Below are 21,919 nucleotides of genomic sequence, written 5' to 3' on the forward strand. Positions count from 1 at the left end.
AATTTTAACCTTGAACTTTCCCCTCGCACCCCCCCCCCCCGCACCCCCGACAGGCAAGAAAGGGTCAGGTGAGGGTTTAAAACTTAAAAAATCGAGATCCCATCTCCAACCCGCCATGTTATCAGCTGCCATAATATTTACGGCGACAATTGAGGCCCTGGATGAGATTCCCGCTAAAAGAAGGCGGGGACCTACTTACAATTCAAAAGTCGCGGTCTGATGATGTAATCAGCGCCACAACGTAGTTTTAAGTACATGCGGGGGAAGTCCCACGCTATCTGCTGCCCGGCAGAAACATTGACGGAGGAGCCAGCTGGCCAGAAGAGGCCCAGGTAAGTTTTAAAACTTTCCCTCTCTTTGAACTCCTCATGAGCCAGGAGGACCAGGAGTGCTGCCCCCAGCCCCGCAAGGAGTCCTTGGGCCTCACCAGTCATTGGCATCCCTCCGATCTTTGGGGAATCCCAAGCCCTGGTATTCCCACAATCACAATATGAAAAGGTAAACCGCAGCCTTCCTCACAATCCGCAAAGGGAATCACTTTGCTCAGTTTCGGTTCTGCCAGAACCACTCAGCTCCAGACCTCATTACAGTCTTGGTCCAAACATGGACAAAAGAGCTGAATTCCAGAGGTGAGGGAAGAGTGACAGCCCTTGACATCAAGGCAGCATTTGACCGAGTATGGCATCAAGGATTCCTAGTCAAACTGTAGTCAATGGGGATCAGAGGCAAAACTTTCCACCAGTGGCTGGAGTCATACCTAGCACAAAGGAAGGTGGTTTTCAGGCCAATCATCTCAGCCCCAGGACATCTCTTCAGGAGTTCGTCAGGGCAGTGTCCCACACGCAACCATCTTCAACTACTTCATCAAGACTCTCTCCATTATAAGGTCAGAAGCGGGGTTGCTGGTTGATGAATGCACAGTGTTTAGCTCCATTCACAAATACTTAGATAATGAAGCAGGCCATGTTCGCCAAGTGTCAGGAATGACCATCTCCAACAAGAGAGAGCCTTTATACCTCTCCTTGACATTGAATGGCATTTCCATCATCGAATCCTCCACCATGAACATCTTGGGGCACCACTGACCAGAAACTCAACAGGACCAGTCAGATAAATAGAGCAGTTCTAAGGCTGGGTGTTCCACGGTGCATGGCCCACCTCCTGACTCTCCAAAGCTTTTCCGCCACCTACAAGGCACAAGTCAGGAGTGTGATGGAATACTCTCCACTTAGCTGGATGGGTACATCTGCAGCAACACTCAATAAGATCGACACCATCAAGGGCAAAGCATTCACTTGATTGGCATCCCATCCATAAGACTAAGCAGCCCCTCCCTCCATCACCAACACACCGTGGTTGCAGTATGTAATATCTATAGGATACACTGCAGCAACTCACCAAAGTTTCTTTGACAGCACCTCCCAAACCCACAACCTCCACCACCTAGAAAGACAAAGGCAGCAGGTGCATAGGAACACCATCACCTCCAAGTCACACACCATCCCAACTTGGACATATGTTGCCATTCCGTCATCATCATTGGGGCAAAATCCTGGAACTCACTACCTAACAGCACTGTTGGAGCACCTTCGCCACACGGACTGCAGCGGTCCACCGCCATCACCTCCTGAAGGGCAACTGGGGATGGGCAATAAATGTTGACTTTGCTGGCGACACCTATATCCCGAGAATGAATTTTAGTAAGGGAGGAGCGGTCTATCTCCTGCAGCGGCTCCACTGGTATTAACGGGGCCGTGTCACATAAGTAAAGTAACTTAAAAGTAGTGGTGTGAGGGATAGAAGTGAGGAAAAGAATTTACCAGATGGCAGTGTTCCAAGTAACATCACAACAGGCTGTTTGTGAAGAACATGAACCACATCAGAGCAAAAGGAACTTGATCTTCTCCCTGGCATGTTGATCAAATTGGAAATGGGTTCAAAGGGTGGAGAAGAACTACAGAGAAATGCAGTTCTGAGTTTCATTATTTGACAATGAATAAATTATGCAAAGCAGGAGCCCAGAACCTTGCAAGAGCAAAGGAATACTAACTTTCAAAAGGGAATTGGATACATACTTGAAGGGGAAGAATTTGTAGGGCTACGGGGAAAGGGCAGGAGAGTGGGATTCATTAGATAGCTCTTTCAAAGAGCCGGCACAGGCACAATGGCCAAATGGCCTCCTTCTGTGCTGTATGATCCGATGATTGTAAGAAGAAATTAGGAGTTTCTATTGAGAGCGTGAATTATATAACAAATATAACACATTTTAAAAAATTTGTTACAAAGAGAATCCTCACCTTGTGTTGTCTGTACCATATACATTTGTACTCATTAAACAGCAGGTGGCATTCCCCTCGCCTACATGAACACAAATACATTTGGGTTTATTTGCTGTTTTTGTTTTTAAAGGCACACTGTCATCTGCTGAAGCACCTTGCAAACACAAGTGCACCGAATTAGCAATTCATCAGTCCTGAGAAAATTCAAGTTCATTCAAAACTAATTTTAAACAAATTGCAAAAAAAAACATTGAAGCACCATCTGGCACTGTTCAGAATTACCCCTGACTCTGACATGGCTGACTTTTAGTTACAATTCTGCACAGGGATATTCATGGCTTTTCTGCAATGTAGTTTGCCTGAATACCCCGCTATAAAGCAGCAGTTTGAACTTAAAAGGAAATAATGTAGCCCTCTCTCCAGTATGTTCCGCCATTATTGCAGCGAATGTAATCGTTTTTTTTATGCAGCATTCTTGAAAATATATGATGGTTCAGCGATAGTGTGAATATGAAAGACCCATAGCTCAGGAATGTCACAGACTTGATTGACTTGGGAAGGTTTTCTATTGAGTGAAAGCATAACTTTAAGCATAATGGAATGTACCATCAACCGTTAAATTATCCTATTGTATGGATTAGAGTTTGAAATCAAATCAGTTGTGTATGCCCTGTCAGGCCAATTCATATATGTAAAGCAAAAAAGTCCTGTGTCTAGTTTGCATCTGTCATACACTGTACATCTAATTTTCTCACAGATGGAAAACAATTTTTTTTAAATGGGAAAGCCAGTCATTGACTTGGAACCTGAAATTTACAAGCGTTTGATAATCTGCAAGGTTCCCTCGCCAAAGAACAATTTACTCACTTAACAAGGAGACTTTCTGGGTTTAAAGGGACACAGCTCCATCTTTGCCGCAGAATTATACATTGTGCATAACGTGACATAACACTCTTGTCTCTAAAGAACAGCATGTCATCTGACTTACTGTGACAATGCTGAGGGGGGTCCACTAGTACTATTTAGCTTGATTAGTGTAAAATATCACCTATTAAGAACTGTAAAAATACCACAAATGCTCACAGAATCGAACCTATATGCAGAGAAAATCAAATCAGATTTAACATGATCACAGTGCAATTTTTATTTTAGTTCAATGAAAATGTCCAAAGTTGAAAATCTTAAGAGTTGAGCATTTCTTGCAATTTCAGTTTTTTTTTTTTAAAGAGACACCTCCAGAACATAGCTAGTCAAACATGTGGATGTACAGTAGTTGGTTTAATACTGTTGGGAAAATATGAATGTGCTCAGTTCTGTGGCCTATTGACAGTAATAGATTGCAAATGACATGGGAAATGATGGATTGTATCCCAGTGCAGCTGAACAAACGTGTAATTTGTAGAGATAGAAATTACTTTCACTGGAAAACCTAAGTGAAGGGCCCAGCGCAGGATATCACCTGGGTCGAAAAAGTAGAAGAGACGAAAAAGCAAAAATAGTGAATGAGTTTGGCTTTTAAAAGACACGGAGGAATGCAAGTGAGGGAGGCTACGAGCTCCACAATTCCACAATGTTGAGATCCTCAGTAAGAATAAGTTAGGTTAAAGAGAATTGTTTCACTGCCCATTTATGCTAACAGAACCCTGAATGTTGCCCCAGATGGAGAGAAGAGGAAATCAATCAAGCTGCCTCAGTGCACTGCTTAATGACCAGCTCTAATGGTATATTCTGTATAAAGCTAATACAATTTTTATTGCTCACCTTTTATAAATTTGTATTGTAAAATTAATATAGCATCAACATCCAACTGTATGACTTGATTTTTTTTTCCAGCACTGCATCCTTAGGGAATTTAAAGGAGACATCAATATAAAGGAATTTGAGATTGTCTTTTCAAAAGTGCAAACTTTGAACTTCCCTGATGGCTTATGAAGAGATGGGCAGCTCAATACGTAACTGAGCTTCACTGACTAGGGAAATCCTATTTCAATTTCACTGTGTGCTGAGTTTGCTGATCCCAGCCATGATGGCACCAACAACAACAGCAACTTGCATTTATATAGCGCCTTTAACGTAGTGTAATCAGACAAAATTTGACACCAGGCCACATAAGGATAAATTAGGGCAGGTGACCAAAAGCTTCGTCAAAGAGGTCGGTTTTAAGGAGCGTCTTAAAGGAGGGGGGAGAGGTGGGAAGTGCAGAGGTTTAGGGAGGGAATGCCAGAGCTTAGTGGCTAGACGGCTGAAGGTATGGCTGCCAATGGAGGGCCAAAGGAAACCGAGGATGCACAAAACGCCAGAATTGGAGCAACGTAGAGTTCTTGGAGGGTTGTAGGGCAGGAGGAGGTCACAGAAGTAGGGAGGGGCGAGGCCATTTGTTACAATTGGTCTCATGTCATGATATGCTATGTTGATGACAGGATTGAAGCCTGTTGTGATGCCCATTACAGTTGAATTGCTTGATGACACTCACTGTTTAGGTTCACACATGACGCATGGTGACTTGGGTGACGTACTGGAGGGCAGCTGGGACTGCAGAATGACTGGGTGCTTTTAGCAGAAAGAGAGGAAAAACAAGAGTTTAAAAAAAACTACATATAAAACATTTCAAAAAGACGCCTGAAACCTTTTAAACACAGCGGCATTCTAAAGATCACAGCGTCCATATCTATTGGCATCTCAGATACACATTTTTTCACAAGCAGGAATTCTTGGCTTGTAGATCAGAAATCTCCAAATGACAACCTCCCTTTAAAAGAAGTTGCAGCTCAGCTGCTCGGCCTGGTGCAGGGGTTGATGACAGCTTTCATTACTGGTGCCTGCTCTCTCTCTCTCTCTCTCTCTCCACTTGTGTCGGGAGGTCACTCACTCCCCCCTGCTTTCTGCTTCTGAAGAATGGCCTGAGCAGCAGGGGTGACTCTCACACCTAATCGGCTGGACTGCAGCAACCTGCTGGGTCACCTTGTTGCCGCTTGCATCGAAAACTGTTTTGTTGTCCTGCTGTGTAATACAGCAGCAGCAACCAAAGGCCATTTAGTACACATGTCTCTGAGGGCAGTACTGTCACTTCACCGGGTTCAAACAGCGCGGTTTACATTATATATAGTTGAGAAGATAGTACCACCATGGTTTCTATTTTTAATCGGCAACATTTATCAAGCCAAGTTACAGGTTCATCCTAAGTTAGCAACATGCCAGCCACTGAGGCAGACATCTGTGGCTGTTTTCCTTGCTTAACTAATTGCCGTGAGCAGCTGTGTCACTCCTGACATTAATTCCTCTAACATTACTGGCACACGAGTTTGCCAAATTGATTGTTGGGAATACGTGGCAGCAGAGCGGCCCACAGTTCAGACACCACTTGCAATGCAATTCCTCCGAGGCGGGAATCTGTGCTTGAGCAGTGTGCAGTCGTTGACAGCGCAGCGAGACCCGCGTGCAAATAGCTCCAGTGGTCTGAATGTTTTTAACTCGTGCTGCAGCGTGACAGCAGCTCTGACAAAAGCTGACCTCAGCTTTTGGAAATGTCCTGAGTTTTGTGATCCTTAACATGGTTCGTCCATGATAAGATCACACTAATGTTAAGACCATCATTTTCCTCGCCTCAGTGAGGGTGACCTTCGTATGGTTCCATATCGCTCTAAATGACAAAATAAATCAAGTCAAATTGTTGCACTTGTTGGTCACTTGTTAACTTCAATTTTACCACTGTTGCTCATTGCAGTTTGTGCGGCTATTTTATACAGCACCATTTTCTTTTCCTCATTTAAACACGATTTAAGTAACTTTTAGGGAAAGGCTGACAGGTTGCTGAGAGTGAATCTGCGTCTTGCTTTAATTAATCTCATCGATAAAATAAAAACCATTGCAGTATTATCTTCTCGACTATGCATAATGTAAACTCTGGTGTTTAACCTGCTGAACTAGCAGAGATATGATGACCTTTTGTTGCTGTTTGCTACGGATAACAAATTGTAAATGTGTTTGTTATGCATTCATTTGACGTTTTGCTGTAAATAGCAAACAACAGGAATCTTGTCACTTATGTGTTTCATTATGTGCCATTGTGTAAACTGTTTTTGGAAATTTGAACCCTGACTGAGTGATAGGTCAATGTCCACTCCAGTTATTTGTCAAATAATAACTATTGCAATCCTTATGGGGATTTCTGACTTGACAATAGACTGGCTATTTTAAGCGTACTTCTTTTGTGATATCTATGTATCTCGCAGCAGCAGGGGATGTTGATACTCGCCTGATGCTGGCTGGTATGTCCCGTCTGCATAGCTCCCTAGTGCCTGGACATGGAAGAGGCCAGAATAACTCAGCGTGCGTTTGATTGTGTGCGTAGCGTATATTTTTCATTTACAAATGTTGTCAGGTTTCCGTTAATTAATTTTATGCCAGGCAGAAGAGTTGGCAGCATTTTGCTATCTTTGAAGAAGCAAATGTCTCTTGAGGAGAATTGTGATAAAATTGTGTCATTACATAAGAACTTTAATGCAGACACAAACACTGCAGAGAGAACTGAGGTTGCTAAAGGGCACATCTTACTGCCATTCCTGATGTGTCTGCCATTAATGTTTAATAGCTCAAAGATTCTCTTGAATAGCTCAGTAATTCTGATATACTTAATTGAATTACAACCCTGTAAAGATATATATGTAGTGGTGTTTTGTTTTGAATTCATGGTAGTTTTTTTGGCTATTCACATTCTGTATTTATTTGGGTGTTGGTGGGGCTGTCCTGAATGAAATTATTAGCAGAAACATTTCAACAAGGACATGATAAAACATATAATGAGCAAAGGCTGTTTGGATCATACACTTTATTCCTAATTTAGTTAACCTTCTGAGGGAGCGGAGCAGCCACTGACTGCAGCTTTGGCAAGAGATTGTTCTCTGTCCTTGTCATTCATGTATGTCCTCTTCACACCCGCTGCCATTGTATCATTCTGCTGCTCTTGCTTCCTCTGTCAGGAAGGTGATTTGGTCGAGGCCACATGCCTCTCTCCTCACTGGCTGCGCTGTGCTCCTTTGTAATTGGCTGAAGGTCAGAATTCCAGAAGTTGAGACTCGACTGAACAAAACTTGCCCTGAAGGAAAGATTGGGGTAGATTTTCACCTTCATCTCATGGGCTGCAATCTGGCGGGGTGGCTGTGGCTCATCGGCCCTTTATAAAACAAAAACAACAACAACTTGCATTTATATAGCACCTTTACCATATTAAAGGGCGTGATCTTGCCAGCCCTGGGGAGGCGGGACTGCCAGGAAAATGGCACCCGCCCCAACCCGCCTCCGTGCTATCTTGCCAGGAGGCGGTAGCCGACCCGCGCCAGGTCCCATCTCCTTGGAGGCGGGAAGGAGATTAGTGCCACTTATCTGCCTGTTAACGGGTAGTTATCAGGCAGATAAGAGGATTATCCCCATTTTACCCACACAAGTGCGGGCTTTCCAAAGGCTGGGAACCCCGCCAGGGTCACTGAGGCGAGCAGTGGGTCTGCGGGTGGCAAAAGTGTGCTGTGAAGGTAAGTGATGGGTACAAGTGTGGAGAGGTGAGCACGTGAGGTAAGTGGAAAGTGTTAGAAAAAGTTTACTTACCTTTGTTTCTTCCTGCAGGCTTCAAGAGTTGGGTATGCGGAGAGTCTCGCACCTCCGCGACAGAGATAACAGATGGCCGCTGCATTCTCCAATGCAGCAACCATCTACTTTCTGCTAAAGAAAGAGGTTTGATGAGTCTTGAATTCAAGAACTCATCAAACTACAGAGAATGTCAGTGTTTGACAGCTTCACAGAGCTGTCAGTTGATGACAATACATCTATCAAAAATGTTTGGCAGATGAAACGTCATATGTTGACGTTCTCTATAACCGGCTTTCCCCTAATTGGCCTGCTAATCCTGCTGGGCGTGCTTAACAAGGTCAGTCAAGGGAAAATAGCGTGGGTTGGCCAGAAGTTGATGGAGGCGGGACTAAAACCCGACAAGTGGGAGTCCCGCCTCCAAAAGCTCCCCATTGGCAAAATCCAGCCCAAAATGTTCCAAGATGCTTCACAGGAGTGTTATCAAACAAAATTTAACACCATGTCACATAAGGAGATAATGCCCAGAAATTCGGGTCGGGGGCTTCCCGCGGGTGCAAGCCCCCGACCTACACTTACACATCGCGCTGACATTTGAAGACTGGGCCTGCGTGGATTTCCGGTCTGTGGCCCAGTTCAGCTCCTGGCGTGCTGTGCGTGTGTGATCCAGCGGCGTACTTAGTGCGATGAGCCGGCTAGGATCACGTGAGCACTGGGCAACCAATGGGAGTTTGCAAAAGTCCATTCATGAGTTAGACATAAGACCTGTCAAACTCATGAAAACTCCGGGCGCCCAAAACAGTACTTAAACTTCAAATAAAAGTTAAAAAAAATCCCACTAATTAAATGAACTATTAATAACTGTAAAAAACTATTTTAAACAATTAGTCAAATTTCTGCAAAAAAATTTTTTTCAAGAAATCAGGCCCAAAAATACACTTACCTTACTGTAAATTCTTTAAAAATAATAAACCTGTGGAAAAAAATTTCTACCTTTAATTATTTAGACCACTTACCTTTTAAAACTAAGTCCTTACGTCTGCTTTTTTCATTCGTAAAAAGTGGAGGTCTTCACGCACGGACAAACCTGTCAAAAAAAACAAAGTTCAACGCGTACGCGCTGCTTGAAACGTCACACGCGAACCGCCTCTTAACCCCTTGGTTTAGAGGAGAGGAAATGCCGGTTTTCCGCGCATGCGCTGTGCATGCTGAAATCCGGCACTTCCAACGGGCCCACGCGTGAGTACCCCGTCCGTACTCACGCGTTGGGACCCGAATTACTGGGCCAATAGGACAGGTGACCAATAGCTTGGTCAAAGAGTTTTAGGAAGCGTCTTAAAGGAGGAGAGAGGGGTAGAGAGGCGGAGAGGTTTAGGGAGGGAATTCTAGAGCTTAGGGCCTAGACAGCTGAAGGCACGGCCACCAATGGTGAAGCGATTAAAATCGGGGATGCGCAAGAGGCCAGAATTGGAGGAGTAGTCAACCATCTCAAAGGCTGCAGACAGGTCTAAAAGAATGAGGAGGGATAGTTTACCACAGTCACAGTCACATAGGATGTCATTTGTGACTTTGATATGAACTGTTTTGGTACTGTGTCAGGGACGGAAACCTGATTTGAGGGAATCAAACATGGAGTTCCAGGAAGGATGGGCATGGATTTGGGAGATGACAGCATGTTCAAGGACTTTGGAGAGGAAAGGGAGGTTGGAGATGCGGTTGTAGTTTGCAAGGACAGAGGGGTCAAGGGCTGTTTTTTGAGGAGAGGGGTGATGATGGCAGATTTGAAGGAGAGGGGGATAGTACCTGAGGAGACATAAGTGTTAACAATATTAACTAACATGGAGGCCAGGAAGGGAAGTTGGGTGGTCAGCAGTTTGGTGAAAATAGGGTCGAGGGAGCAGGAGGTGGGTCTCATGGACAAGATGAGTTTGTAAAGGCGCGAGGGGAGTTAGGACAAAAACTAGGAGATCACATAGGCCTTAATTTATATTACAACATACCTACCTCTTGTATGAGGTGATGTCCATTCCGGCTAGACACTCCAACTGTCTCTTGAAGGAATACAGCAAATCAGCATTCCTCGCACGAGTCGGCAACCTATTCCACGGCTCCAGCATTCTCTGGGTAAAGAAGAACCACCTAGCCTCCAACCTAGTTCTACCATTAGGTAACTTGTAAGCATGACCCCAGTTCTTCCTAGCCTATCCAGTTGAAATAATTGGTCCATGTGAACTCAATCTAGTCCATTATTATAAACCTCAAATCACCCATGGGTATCCCTTTTCTAAAGTATACAGACCCAGCTCTTTGAGCCTATCTGGGTAACAAAGGTGTACCATCTTTTTTATTTTACCCATTTGAGAAATGAAGCAGAATGATGTTACTGTGGCGGTACCACCGGTTGTCCCTTCCATTGAGATACATAATTCCCTTTAACTTACCTTTAAATGTATCTGTTACTGCACTCAGGCTTCATTCCTGTACTCTGCGTGATGACGTCATGACGTCAGAGCTTGGAACCTTCTGGCAGTAGAGCTCGGAACCTGCTGGCAGTTGAGTTCGGAACCTGCTAGCAGTTGAGTTCAGAAACTTCTAGTTAGTCCTCGTGGTGTCCCCGCTGGGGAAAGACCTACACCACGGTGCTCCTACAGTCAGCCATCTTACCTGTTGTATTTAACCTGTTCCTGTAAATAAACAACTTATTTATAGTTCATCGAAGTCAAACTCGATTATTTAGTGGCGACGCACACGAATCGCTACATTACTCTAAATATATAGCTATATTATATGTCATCTTTTGTAAAATAAATTCTCATGCTATTTTAAACTTAAAATGAGGTCCAATGTGATGCTCTTTTTAAGGAAGGGAATGAGGTCTTATGGGGGCACAAGTTGAGTCCAGTAGCTCAAACCAGTTGTTGGATACGGTTTGTTGTTCATTTCTCAGGCACATTACTGAACACTTCCCTAATCTTAAGGCAAGGATATGCATTCTCAAAGGTATGGGGAGTAGTTATAAAATAAAACAGTTAAATTCATGTACGTAATTTCTGATTGACATGGTAGTATTCCAAGCTGCCTGAGATCTTTCTAGAGCTAGTGGACTGAGTTGCTTTTTTTATTGAAAAAAAACTCTTGTACAGGACAACACAAAGGTTGAAAAGCTCGAGAGAAACATGAAGTAAAAGAAGAAATGTGTTGATTTTAGAGGTCTGAATATAATAGGAGGAAGGGAAGTTTGAGGCAAGTAAGGAGTTTGACATTTTTGAGGTTCTGGGAAAGATAGAAAGTTAGAATATGAGACAGTGTGATGAGAATTAATTTCAACACAATGAGGACACAGGAAGGAGAACAGACTGTAGTATAGTATACCTTCACCTCCAGGGACAAGAGAAGGAAGGAGGAAAGTTCTATGTAACTCAGCACTAACCATAATATTACTGAAGAATAAGATCTAAAAGGTTTGTACCTGATGGAGCTAAAGAGGAGAAAGGAATAACTTATCAGACTACAGACTTTCTCTTGTAGTTTGTGCAGGAGTGGGAGAGTGGTTTGGGAAGAGTCTTCTCATACATGGAAGCAGTGTTCATACCTTGGGTAGATTGGGCTTTATGGAGAGTTAAGAATTGCTGAAGACACAAATCACTAAAAGTAGTGTCACAGGTTAATAAGGCCATCCTGTTATGAGAGATTGAGTAGAATGGGCCTATATTCTTTGGAGTTTATTATGGTTAGTGCTGAGTTACATAGAACTATCCTCCTTCTCTTGTCCCTGGAGGTGAAGGTATACTATACTACAGTCTGTTCTCCTTCCTGTGTCCTCATTGTGTTGAAAATAAGGATAAGGAGTCGGCCATTTAAGACTGAGATGAGGAGGAATTTCTTCACACAGAGGGTTGTGAATCTTGGGAACTCTCTACCCCAGAGAGCTGTGGCTGTTGAGTCATTGAATATATTCAAGGCTGAGATATGACTTTTGGACTCTGGGGAATCAAGGAATATGAGGATTGGGCAGGAAAGTGGAGTTGAGAATCAGCCATGATCTTATTGAATGGCGGAGCAGGCTCGAGGGGCTGTATGGCCTACTTCTGCTCCTATTTCTTATGTTTTTATTTTCTTATAAAAAATGCAAAGCACTGGAGTTCATTTCTAGAGGGATAGAATTGAAAGGCAGAGAAGTTATGTTAAACTTGTTGACCACACTTGGAGTACTGTGAACAGTTCTGGTCTCAATAGTATAAAAAGGATGTAGAGGCACTGGAGAAGGTGAAAAAAAGATTTACTAGGATGATACCAGAACTGAGAGGTTATACTTATAAGGAAAGAATGAACAGGCTGGGGCACCTTTCTCTAGAAAAGGGAAGACTGTGGGGTGACATGATAGAGGTCTTCAAGATTATGAAAGGGTTTGATAGGGTAGACTTAGAGAAGATGTTTCCACTTGCCGACGAGATCAGAACTAGGGGCCATAAATATAAGATAGTCACTAATGTACGCTGACGACACTCAGCTCTACCTCACCACCACTTCTCTCGACCTCTCCATGGTCTCTAAATTGTCAGACTGATTGTCCGACATCCAGTTCTGGATGACCAAAAATTATCTCCAATTAAATACTGAGAAGACCGAAGCCATTGTTTTCGGTCCCCGCCACAAACTCCGTTCCCTAGTCACTGACTCCATCCCTCTCCCTACCATCTGTCTGAGGCTGAACCACACTGTTCGCAATCTTGGTGTCATATTTGACCCTGAAATTAGCTCCCGACCACATATCCACAGCATAACAAAGACCGCATATTTCCACCTCCGTAAAGTCGCCCGTCTCCACCCTTGCCTCAGCTCATGTACTGCTGTAACCCTCATCCATGCCTTTGTTACCTCTAGACTTGACTATTCCAATGCACTCCTGGCTGGCCTCACACATTCTACCCTACGTAAACTTGAGGTGAGCCAAAACTCGGCTGTCCCTGTCCTAACTCACACCAAGTCCCGTTCACCCATCACCCTTGTGCTCACTGACCTACATTGGCTCCCAGTTAAGCAGCGCCTCAATTTCAAAATTCTCAACCTTGTTTTCAAATCCCTCCATGGCCTTGCCCCTCCCTATCTCTGATCTCCTCCAGCCACACAACGTCCCTCCCCCCACCCGAGATTCTGCCCTCTTAAGCATCCTGATTATAATCGCACAACCATTGGTGGCCGTGCCTTCTGTTGCCAAGGCCCTAAACTCTGGAATTCCCTCCCTAAGCCTCGCTACCTCTCTTTTCTCCTTTAAGACGCTCCTTAAAACCTACCTCTTTGACCAAGCTTTTGTTTACCTGCCCTAATTTCTCCTTATGTGGCTTGGTGTCAAATTTTTTGTCTTATAATACTCCTGTGAAACGCCTTGGGACGTTTTACTATGTGAAAGGTGCTATATAAATACAAGTTGTTGTTGTAATACTACTATGCAAGTGTTTGGATGAAGTAATCAAGCTTATTGAAGGCAGTTCTCACAATGAGGAGATGTGGGAGTTCTACTTAAAGTGAGGTAGGTAGTAAAGCAAGAATGTTGAGAGATGATCAGATTCTGTCATAAATCAGGACAGTAATGTTTGAGTAGTTTATAAAGTTATCTGAGTCTGATCTTTTTGTTACATCCTCTTAACACACGTTAAGAATCTGCTTTATGGAATGTTTCTCATTACAACTGGAAGGGGACAGTGATATTTCAGAGGTCGGCCTTATTTTTTTCTGTATCTGTTTGTTGCTGTTATTTTTACTGTTGGGAAGCACAGTAGATTCACTGGTGCTATTCCGATACACTGCATTGTGACAAACAAATAAGATGACGTAGCGAATGTGTAACCAACACTATGGTGTTCCAAAGCTATGTTTGGAGTGTAGCATTGTGCTTTATATCAATATAAAACCTACAATAATTAGACTGTTTCGTTTTGTATTTACGGAAACTATGAATATCAGATTAGGTTATACATTTTACCTGGATGATGGTTAATATTCTGAAATACAAGGTCAGAAATTATTGTCGGGAATATTGATGGACAAACACTTAAAATGTTTGTGTGACCTTCCAGTGGTATTTTAAATGGGTTAATAGCTCCTTTGCAGCAGCAGACATTGGAATGCCATATGAACATTAAACATTCATCTGCCAATATCACCAAAAATAATTTCTGACCTATTGTTACCAATGCTGCAATTTTGCATATAGTAGGAGCTGGACCTTATACCTGACAACTGTTAATTTTAAAAATATCAAAGTATAATAACAGTGTGCACTTGACACTGACTGCAAAGTAATATGGTGCATCAGTGAGATACAGTGTTTTAAAGAGTTATTCTATCAGGATTCTGTATTGTGATAAAACCGCACCCATTATTAGTACCTGCAATATGACATTGACTGTTGTCATTAAGGGTTCAGTTGTCCTGTGCAGGACTTCACTGAAAGGTAGCACAGAAGATTCAAGTTACAGTCAGCCAATGGAATACCTGTACAGTGACATTTTACAGACATGAGATTCTTTTCCAGTTGATCATTATTTCTATTCACATCTACCTCTAAAAACATTGCCCATAGTAGAAACAGAACTATCATGCAGTGCTGTGTTCTTTAATAGCTACCAGCATGATGAATTGTTTTCCTCCTATACATTAAATGGGAATAAACAATGAAAAATACAATGCTTTAGTTGCATCTGGTCACTTTTTTTTGATAACTTTTTATTTTCAAATTCTTTCTTTGTATTAATTCACATTGATTAACAATGGACCATCTCTCTATAGCTTTTGAATGCAGCACAAAAAAAAAGCTTTATATGTTATCAGTGGCTATTTACCACTTTTATTAAAATGCTTTCTGGTTGGACCATTGGGCACCCCATTGGATTTTAACATGGCTCGGAGCTCATGACAACGGTGTGCTAAATAATTATGATTTTCTTGTGTATCTGGTATATGGCAGGGAATAAATATAAATCCAGACCAGAATTCAATAAAGAAAAAAATAGCTTTTTCCAGTTTCTTGTAAGAAAGTAATGGTTTCTGTTCCTATCAGGTCTTTGATATCATCCATTCCTGAAAAGTGCAGTGTCTGTGATGCGCTGTAGTCATCCTTTAATTTGTCTTTCTTTTCTGGAGTATTCGGCACCTTCCTTTTACACTTGGTTGTACATATCTAATGTTGCTGTTATTTCCAGGTTATACACTACAGCTAATTACTTACTACAGTGTTATTTAATTCTCCGTGTGGCTATTTACCTTGGGCAATAGGTTTTATTTCTCCCTTTTTTTGCATTTTTCTCCCATTACACACTAATCGTTAAGCTACAAGAGAAATCCCATGCATGCTGACAACATGGAATCTGACAGATATCATTGCTAGTGCACCAAGACACATTTTCAAACAGTACTTTCAAACAGTAGTCATACTTAAGAACATTCAAATAGAAAGATTAGTTCCATACGACTACCTCATTCAGCTGAGGTAATTTGTACTTTTATCCAGCACTTTGATCTGACAGAAAGTATTTTGGGCTAATGACAGCACCTTAGAAATTGCATGTGTCAGACTGGCTAAACCAGTCAGCTGCTTTGCCCTTTTGAGTTTGGTTGAGTTGCAAAAGGCACTTTAGGATTATCTTCCATGTAACTGGAAATGACTTGGATTTTGTGCTTATTTTAAATATTTATAGTTTTCCTTAATACCCATTGGCTAAGCTCTCCTTATTTCTCACATGAAAATATTACCAGCAAACATCAGACCTTTAGGCAAGAAGGCTGTGCCACATTCCTTCATGTTCTTTGTGAACAGATGAGGAACTGTAGGGTTCCATCATACATTAATAGGAGACTGGCTCGATGTGAAGCCCAGATGTACTACTTTTCTGACAGATATGCCTCATTCTCTGTTGTGATAAGTGCTGCAGTTTAAACACCTGGAGCTTTTGATTCAATCGTTAATTTGCTCTGACAGAGTTGTTGATTTATCCGAAAGTACATTTTGCAGTGCTTCACATTTCTCTCCTTAATTATTTTTTTTGTCAAATAGACACTTAAAGGGAAACTCCAGGCAGCACAGTCATTACCCTCTTAATTAAAATGTTTAGAACACAATCCTACCTGTCATTGCAGTTGACTGGAACCAAAATATGTTTTCTCTTTAAATTACAGTACAACAAAGAGTAGACAGATTTAGATCTTTTGCCCAGCAATGTTCTGTCAAAATAACGGTGAGGCTAATGGTGCTCACCTATTTATGCGTAAATGGCACAGCAACTTCAGGCATTTGTAAATGCGAATATCCGAAAGTTGCTGCCCACTCCATCGTTAGCTTCCCCAGAACAGCATCTCGCTGTCTGGCTCACCATTGAACTGCATTGAATGTTGTGCAGTTGCTGTATTTGTGCGGTAGATATGAACTAAACCCACCACAGATATTTAGGGCTAGTAATTAGAAACATAAGTACCTTTTTAACAACGTGCTAAGTGTTAATGACTGCCAATCAACCTCTCTGGCACCAAATATTTTTAACTATTATAAATGTGAAGTCTCATTCCTTCAGGTTGTGAAATGTTTTAAAGAGATTTTTAAAATGTCAAATTTTAAATTCTAATTTTTTTTAACTTTTCCTTTCTGTCTTTTTTTTCTCTCTCTCAATCCAACCTTTCTTTTCCTCTCTTTATTTCTCTTTCTGTACCTGATTTGACATTGAATTCACCCACTCTAATTCGCCCTCCCTTCTCAGTCCTTCCTCTGTTTATTACTCAATCCTTTAATCTGATTGGTTAAGGAGATGTACTGTTGTTTGGCCTGTTTAATCAGGTTCCAGATGCCCTGTTTCCCTCGGTGCGCCATTATCAGCTCGCACTTTCAGCAACTTAGTGGGCAAAACAATTTTGAACTGAAGGGTGCAGGGGCAAGTCTAACTAATAGCAGACACCGTTAGATGCCCTGCTACCTTGATATTGCAGCACTAACAGGGCACTACTTATGATCTTATTGTACTGGATTTTTGCACCATATTTATAGCAGTATAATTACATGCAAAATCCTGATATCAAGTCATTAAATCCAGTATAGCTCTGACTGCTTCACCACCATGAGAGCCACACAAGATGGTGATTTGATGGTGGCTTTGTAACCAGCTTTGGGCATCATGCAGACCACAGCAGGATGCATATTGACCATCCAGATAAAATCCTAAACTTTTACAGCACAGAAGGTGGCCATTCGGCCCATCATGCCTGTGCTGGCTTTCTTTCAGGCTGCGCAGGTTGTGAAACAAGGTCACAAATATAGTTATGTGGTGCTAAAAAAAAATGTATACTATTAACAGTGGTGAAGAGTAAAGAAATGCAGCAGTATCTGATATGGTTATTCTGCAGTGAAAATCTTGGGCCCAATTTTGAATTCTACTAAGGGTAACCAAAAGATCTCTTCTCTGGGTAGTTGTGGCCCACAACCTTTTGCTGTCACCATTGATAGATTTGCATTTGCCCTATTCAGAGCTGGGTTACGCCCATTAGTTCTTATGCAGACCTATCTCTAGATGTTAATGGCAATAACCATACCTAGAAAGAAAGACTTGCATTTATATAGCGCCTTTTACGACCACCAGGCATCTCAAAGCGCTTTACAGCCAATGAGATACTTTTGAAGTGTAGTCACTGTTGTAATGTAGGAAACGTGGCAGCCAACTTGCACACAGCAAGCTCCCACAAACAGCAATGTAATAATGACCAGATAACCTGTTTCTGTTATGTTGATTGAGGGATAAATATTGGCCAGGACACCGGGGATAACTCTGCTGCTCTTCGAAATAGTGCCATCCACCTGAGAGAGCAGACGGGGCCTTGGTTTAATGTCTCATCCGAAAGATGGCACCTCTGACAGTGCAGCACTCCCTCAGCACTGCAATGGAGTGTCAGCCTAGCTTTATGTGCTCAAGTCCCTGGAGTCAGACTTAGAATAATAGAATAGTACAGCACAGAAGGAGGCTATTCGGCCCATCGAGTCTACGCCGGCTCTTTCGAAGAGCAATCCAGTTCGTCCCACTCCCCCACTCTTTCCCCATATCCCTGCAATTTTTTCTCCTTCAAGTACTTATCCAATTCCCTTTTGAAGGCTACTATTGAATCTGTATCTACCACCCAGTGCATTCCAACTCCTAACCGCTTGTTGTATAACAGTTTTTTCCCTCATGTCGCCTCTGGTTCTTTTGCCAATCACCTTAAATCTGTGCCCTCTGGTTATCGAACTTTCAACCATTGGAAACAGTTTCTCTTTTTTTACTCTATCTAAACCCTTCATGATTTTAAACACCTCTATCAAATCTCCTCTTAGCCATCTCTGCTCCAAGGACCCCAGCTTCTCTAGTCTATCCACAAACTGTATTCCCTCATCCCTGGAACTTGAACCCACAACCTTCTAACTCAGAAGTGAGTGTGCTACCCACTGAGCCACAGCTGACACTACATTCAAAGCCTAAATTTAGAATGCTGTTCAGCCATTTGAAAGTTTTTTTTTCACAGTTCACGCATCTCATATTTGTAACTTTTCTAAAACTGTACCATCATACTTGTTCCATTGCAACCAAGGGCCCCCATGGTTAATTATACATTCTCATGCGCATCAGAGCCACCATTTACATATCAACGTACTAACGCATCCAACTCCTTCATTTGGTAGACAATGTACTAGTAGATATAGCATTGACATAACCAGCTTCTGCTGGCCGTGTACACTAGATATTCCGGCTATGTGTAAAACATAAGGCAACACTGCATTGCACAGGCATGTACACGCTGAGTTACTCAGTATAGGTGTCTTTGGACATATGCTGACGCTCTGGGATTTGGGGGAAGCTAGTACATTTAATGTTGTGCAGTCTATTTAACTGGGCAAGCAATACAGATGTGCTTTTTGCTCACACCAGCAGGTTAGACAACTCCATCTGTGAATTACGTTCCTCACAAATGTTCCCAGTTAATTTTTAGTGTGTTCTTGTAGACAATAAAAAAGTACCTTTATTGTCATGAGAATTCACCAAAGTGTTAATACATTTTGATTCAAGGTGTACATAAGGGAGAAAGGAATAGAAGGATGTGCTGATAGGGTGAGATGAAGTAGGCCTATGTGGAGCATAAACACCGGCATGGACCGGTTAGGACAAAGGGCCTGTTTCTGTGCTGTAATTTCTATGTATACTATCAGGAAATTCAACAAGGTCATGTATAATTGGATTAAAAAAATGTCATTTTGAATTTATTTATCAAATTACATTTAGCAAATTTGTCTCTCTGTTTCTCTTTTCTGAGTTCCTCTCTTTTCTTGCTTTTATTCTTAAAAGAGTCACTTTTCTTCCGTGGTTTGGCTGCACTCTCTGATGACTGCCTTTTTCTCCTCACAGCAAGCTCTTTTCTGTATTTTTACCACTCCCAAAGCTTTGTCTTTCAACAGAGAGATGTAACTACTTAGATACAGAATTGCCCTCAATTTAATTTTACAGCTTTCTTCAACCTTTTTCCAACTGTACATATTAAACCTGGGTCTCAATTTCAGACCATTCTGCCAAAAACTCTGGAAAAAAATATAGAACTCATCCAAGGTGGAATCTAATGAAATGGTTGCTGAGATTCACTTATGAAAAATTATCCCCCAAAAGATCCATGGAAAAAGCATGATTTATCAGGTTATTGTTCATTTGGAGCAGATCTCTCATCATATATGAGAATATGGGAAGTAAGCTTTTAGAAACTCATAAAATTATGTTTTCTTTCTGCAGTTCACTGAACATTTATACTTGCACCATAATCGGGAGATATATACTGCTGCTTTTTTGTACTAGATAATTACTTTCTTCATTCAGTACCCTCCAAATTCCATAAATGTGCCACATAAATCAGTGAGGGCAAATTACAACTAATGCTTGTCTCTTTAAATGATATATAGGGTACAGGAGGTATCTGGTGTTCCCATATGACTGCCTTTGCTTCTTTACCCAATGCCAGCATTAATCATATTCCTGCTGATCCTATAAGAAACATTTCTGAGTACCAGTTTCTGGCTTGACATTCAGTCAGAAATATTAAGTTTATGCTGTGCTTTCTTTCAAATCTATGCCAACTGCAGGATGATCCTTCCTGTAACTAATATTGATCACTGTTTTCCATTGGATGTCATTTCCCACTACAGGTATATTATTTTTGTCAGATTCCACGGAAGGTTGAAGACGCACCACCACCTTCTCAAGGGCAACTAGGGATGGGCAATAAATGCTGGCCTTGCTAGCGATGCCCAAATCCCGGGAATGAATATTTCAAGAAATGGAGGCTTGAATTGCTTAGGTACAGTATGGCCAAAATGAAAACTCTCTTTATGGTTAGGTGACAGAAACATACCAAAAGGAGAAAGGCTTTTGCTGGATGTATCTAAACTGCTGCATTTCCCTTTCAATCTTTTTTGCACATTGTTCCCTAGTGGAAGTGGTAGAGAGTGAGGAAGTCAGTCCACAAATCATCATCTTCAATCATCATCAAGAAAATTATTTAAATGGAGAGAGATTACAAAATGCTACAGTTCAGAGGGACCTGGGGGTCCTTGTGCATGAAACACAAAAAGTTAACATGCAGGTACAGCAAGTAATCAAAAAGGCAAATGGAATGTTGGCCTTTATTGCAAGGGGGTTGGAGTATAAAAGCAGGGAAGTCCTGCAACTGTTCAGGGTATTGGTGAGACCACACCTTGAGTACTGCATACAGTTTTGGTCTCCTTATTTAAGGAGGGATATACTTGCATTGGAGGCAGTTCAGAGACGATTCACTAGGTTAATTCCAGAGATGAGGGGGTTGAATTATGAGGAAAGGTTGAGCAGGCTGGGCCTATACACATTGGAACTTAGAAGAATGAGAGGCGATCTTATTGAAACACATAAGATACTGAGGGGGCTCGACAAGGTAGATGCAGAGAGGATGTTTCCCCTCGTGGGGAAATCTAGAACTCGGGGGCATAGTTTCAGAATAAAGGGTCGCCCTTTTAGAACTGAGATGAGGAGGAATTTCTTCTCTCAAAGGGTCGTAAATCTGTGGAACTCTCTGCCCCAGAGAGCCGTGGAGGCTGGGTCATTAAATACATTTAAGGCGGAGATAGATTTGTGTAAGATAAGGGAGTGAAGGGTTATGGGGAGCGGGCTGGGAAATGGCTTTGAGCCCAAGGTCAGCCATGATCTTATTGAATGGTGGAGCAGGCTCGAGGGGTCAAGTGGCCTATTCCTGCTCCTATTTCTTATGTTCCTGCCAGTTTCACAAGGATAAAATACATGAAGAAAGAAAGGCATCAGTTGTGACACATCAAGTAAAAATGTCCTTCCTCAGGATTTGCTCTACATCTGCACCGATGAATTGGAGACATCAAAAATGGGTTATACACTGCTAGTTACAGAATTATTTGTTTTAAAAGATAAAAAGAAGTCATTAAAAAGTAAAAACTTGACACTTTAGTGCTCTTTCGGCAACATCTTTAGAAGTGACAAAAATTCTGAAGTAAGCTATTAAATAACTGTAAAATATAGGGCTGCTTCAGTAAGTGAAATTGAAAATGAACAAAACCCTTAGGCCACAGCCAGAATAATCTCAATTATAGACAGTCAAAAATCAAAGATGAACTTATCATTGGCATCTGGCTGTCTGCACTTGAAGTTACTCAGGCCAGGATTGTCTACTCTTTTGGAGCTGGGACTAGATACACATGTCACAGCCAATAAACGGGTGCATATGATTTTGTAGAAAAGGTCCCATCCACAACTTATAAAGCTTTCCAAATAAAAAAATCAAACTCCACACACACAAAATTGAAATCCCCATATCCTGATGCAAAATGTTGGCTCCTGATTGGTCTAAATCCACCAATCTGGGAAATTGCCTTGGACAATCCTCCACCTCAAAGAATGTAAAGAGATTAAGCTGAACTGTAATCTAAATCAGCCTTGCACTTAAACACACTGAGAAAGACACTGGTAGGGGCTTTATTGACGACATGAAGCTTGGGGGTCAGATCT

At 41.9% G+C, this 21,919-nt stretch overlaps 1 long non-coding RNA gene across 1 annotated transcript; it reads right to left on the bottom strand.

Annotated features, from left to right (window-relative positions):
- Positions 1-7,090: 7,090 nt before the first annotated feature.
- On the bottom strand, positions 7,091-9,169 carry LOC147112317 (uncharacterized). The gene is made up of 2 exons (XR_015079480.1): positions 8,876-9,169; positions 7,091-7,452 (listed from the first exon to the last, which is right to left on the bottom strand). It is a non-coding gene; the product is annotated as an uncharacterized LOC147112317 (long non-coding RNA).
- Positions 9,170-21,919: the final 12,750 nt, after the last annotated feature.

Source organism: Somniosus microcephalus, chromosome 9 (assembly GCF_052327205.1).
Source record: "Somniosus microcephalus isolate GS21.2 chromosome 9, FLI_Smic_1.0, whole genome shotgun sequence".
Classification (NCBI taxonomy): domain Eukaryota; kingdom Metazoa; phylum Chordata; class Chondrichthyes; order Squaliformes; family Somniosidae; genus Somniosus; species Somniosus microcephalus.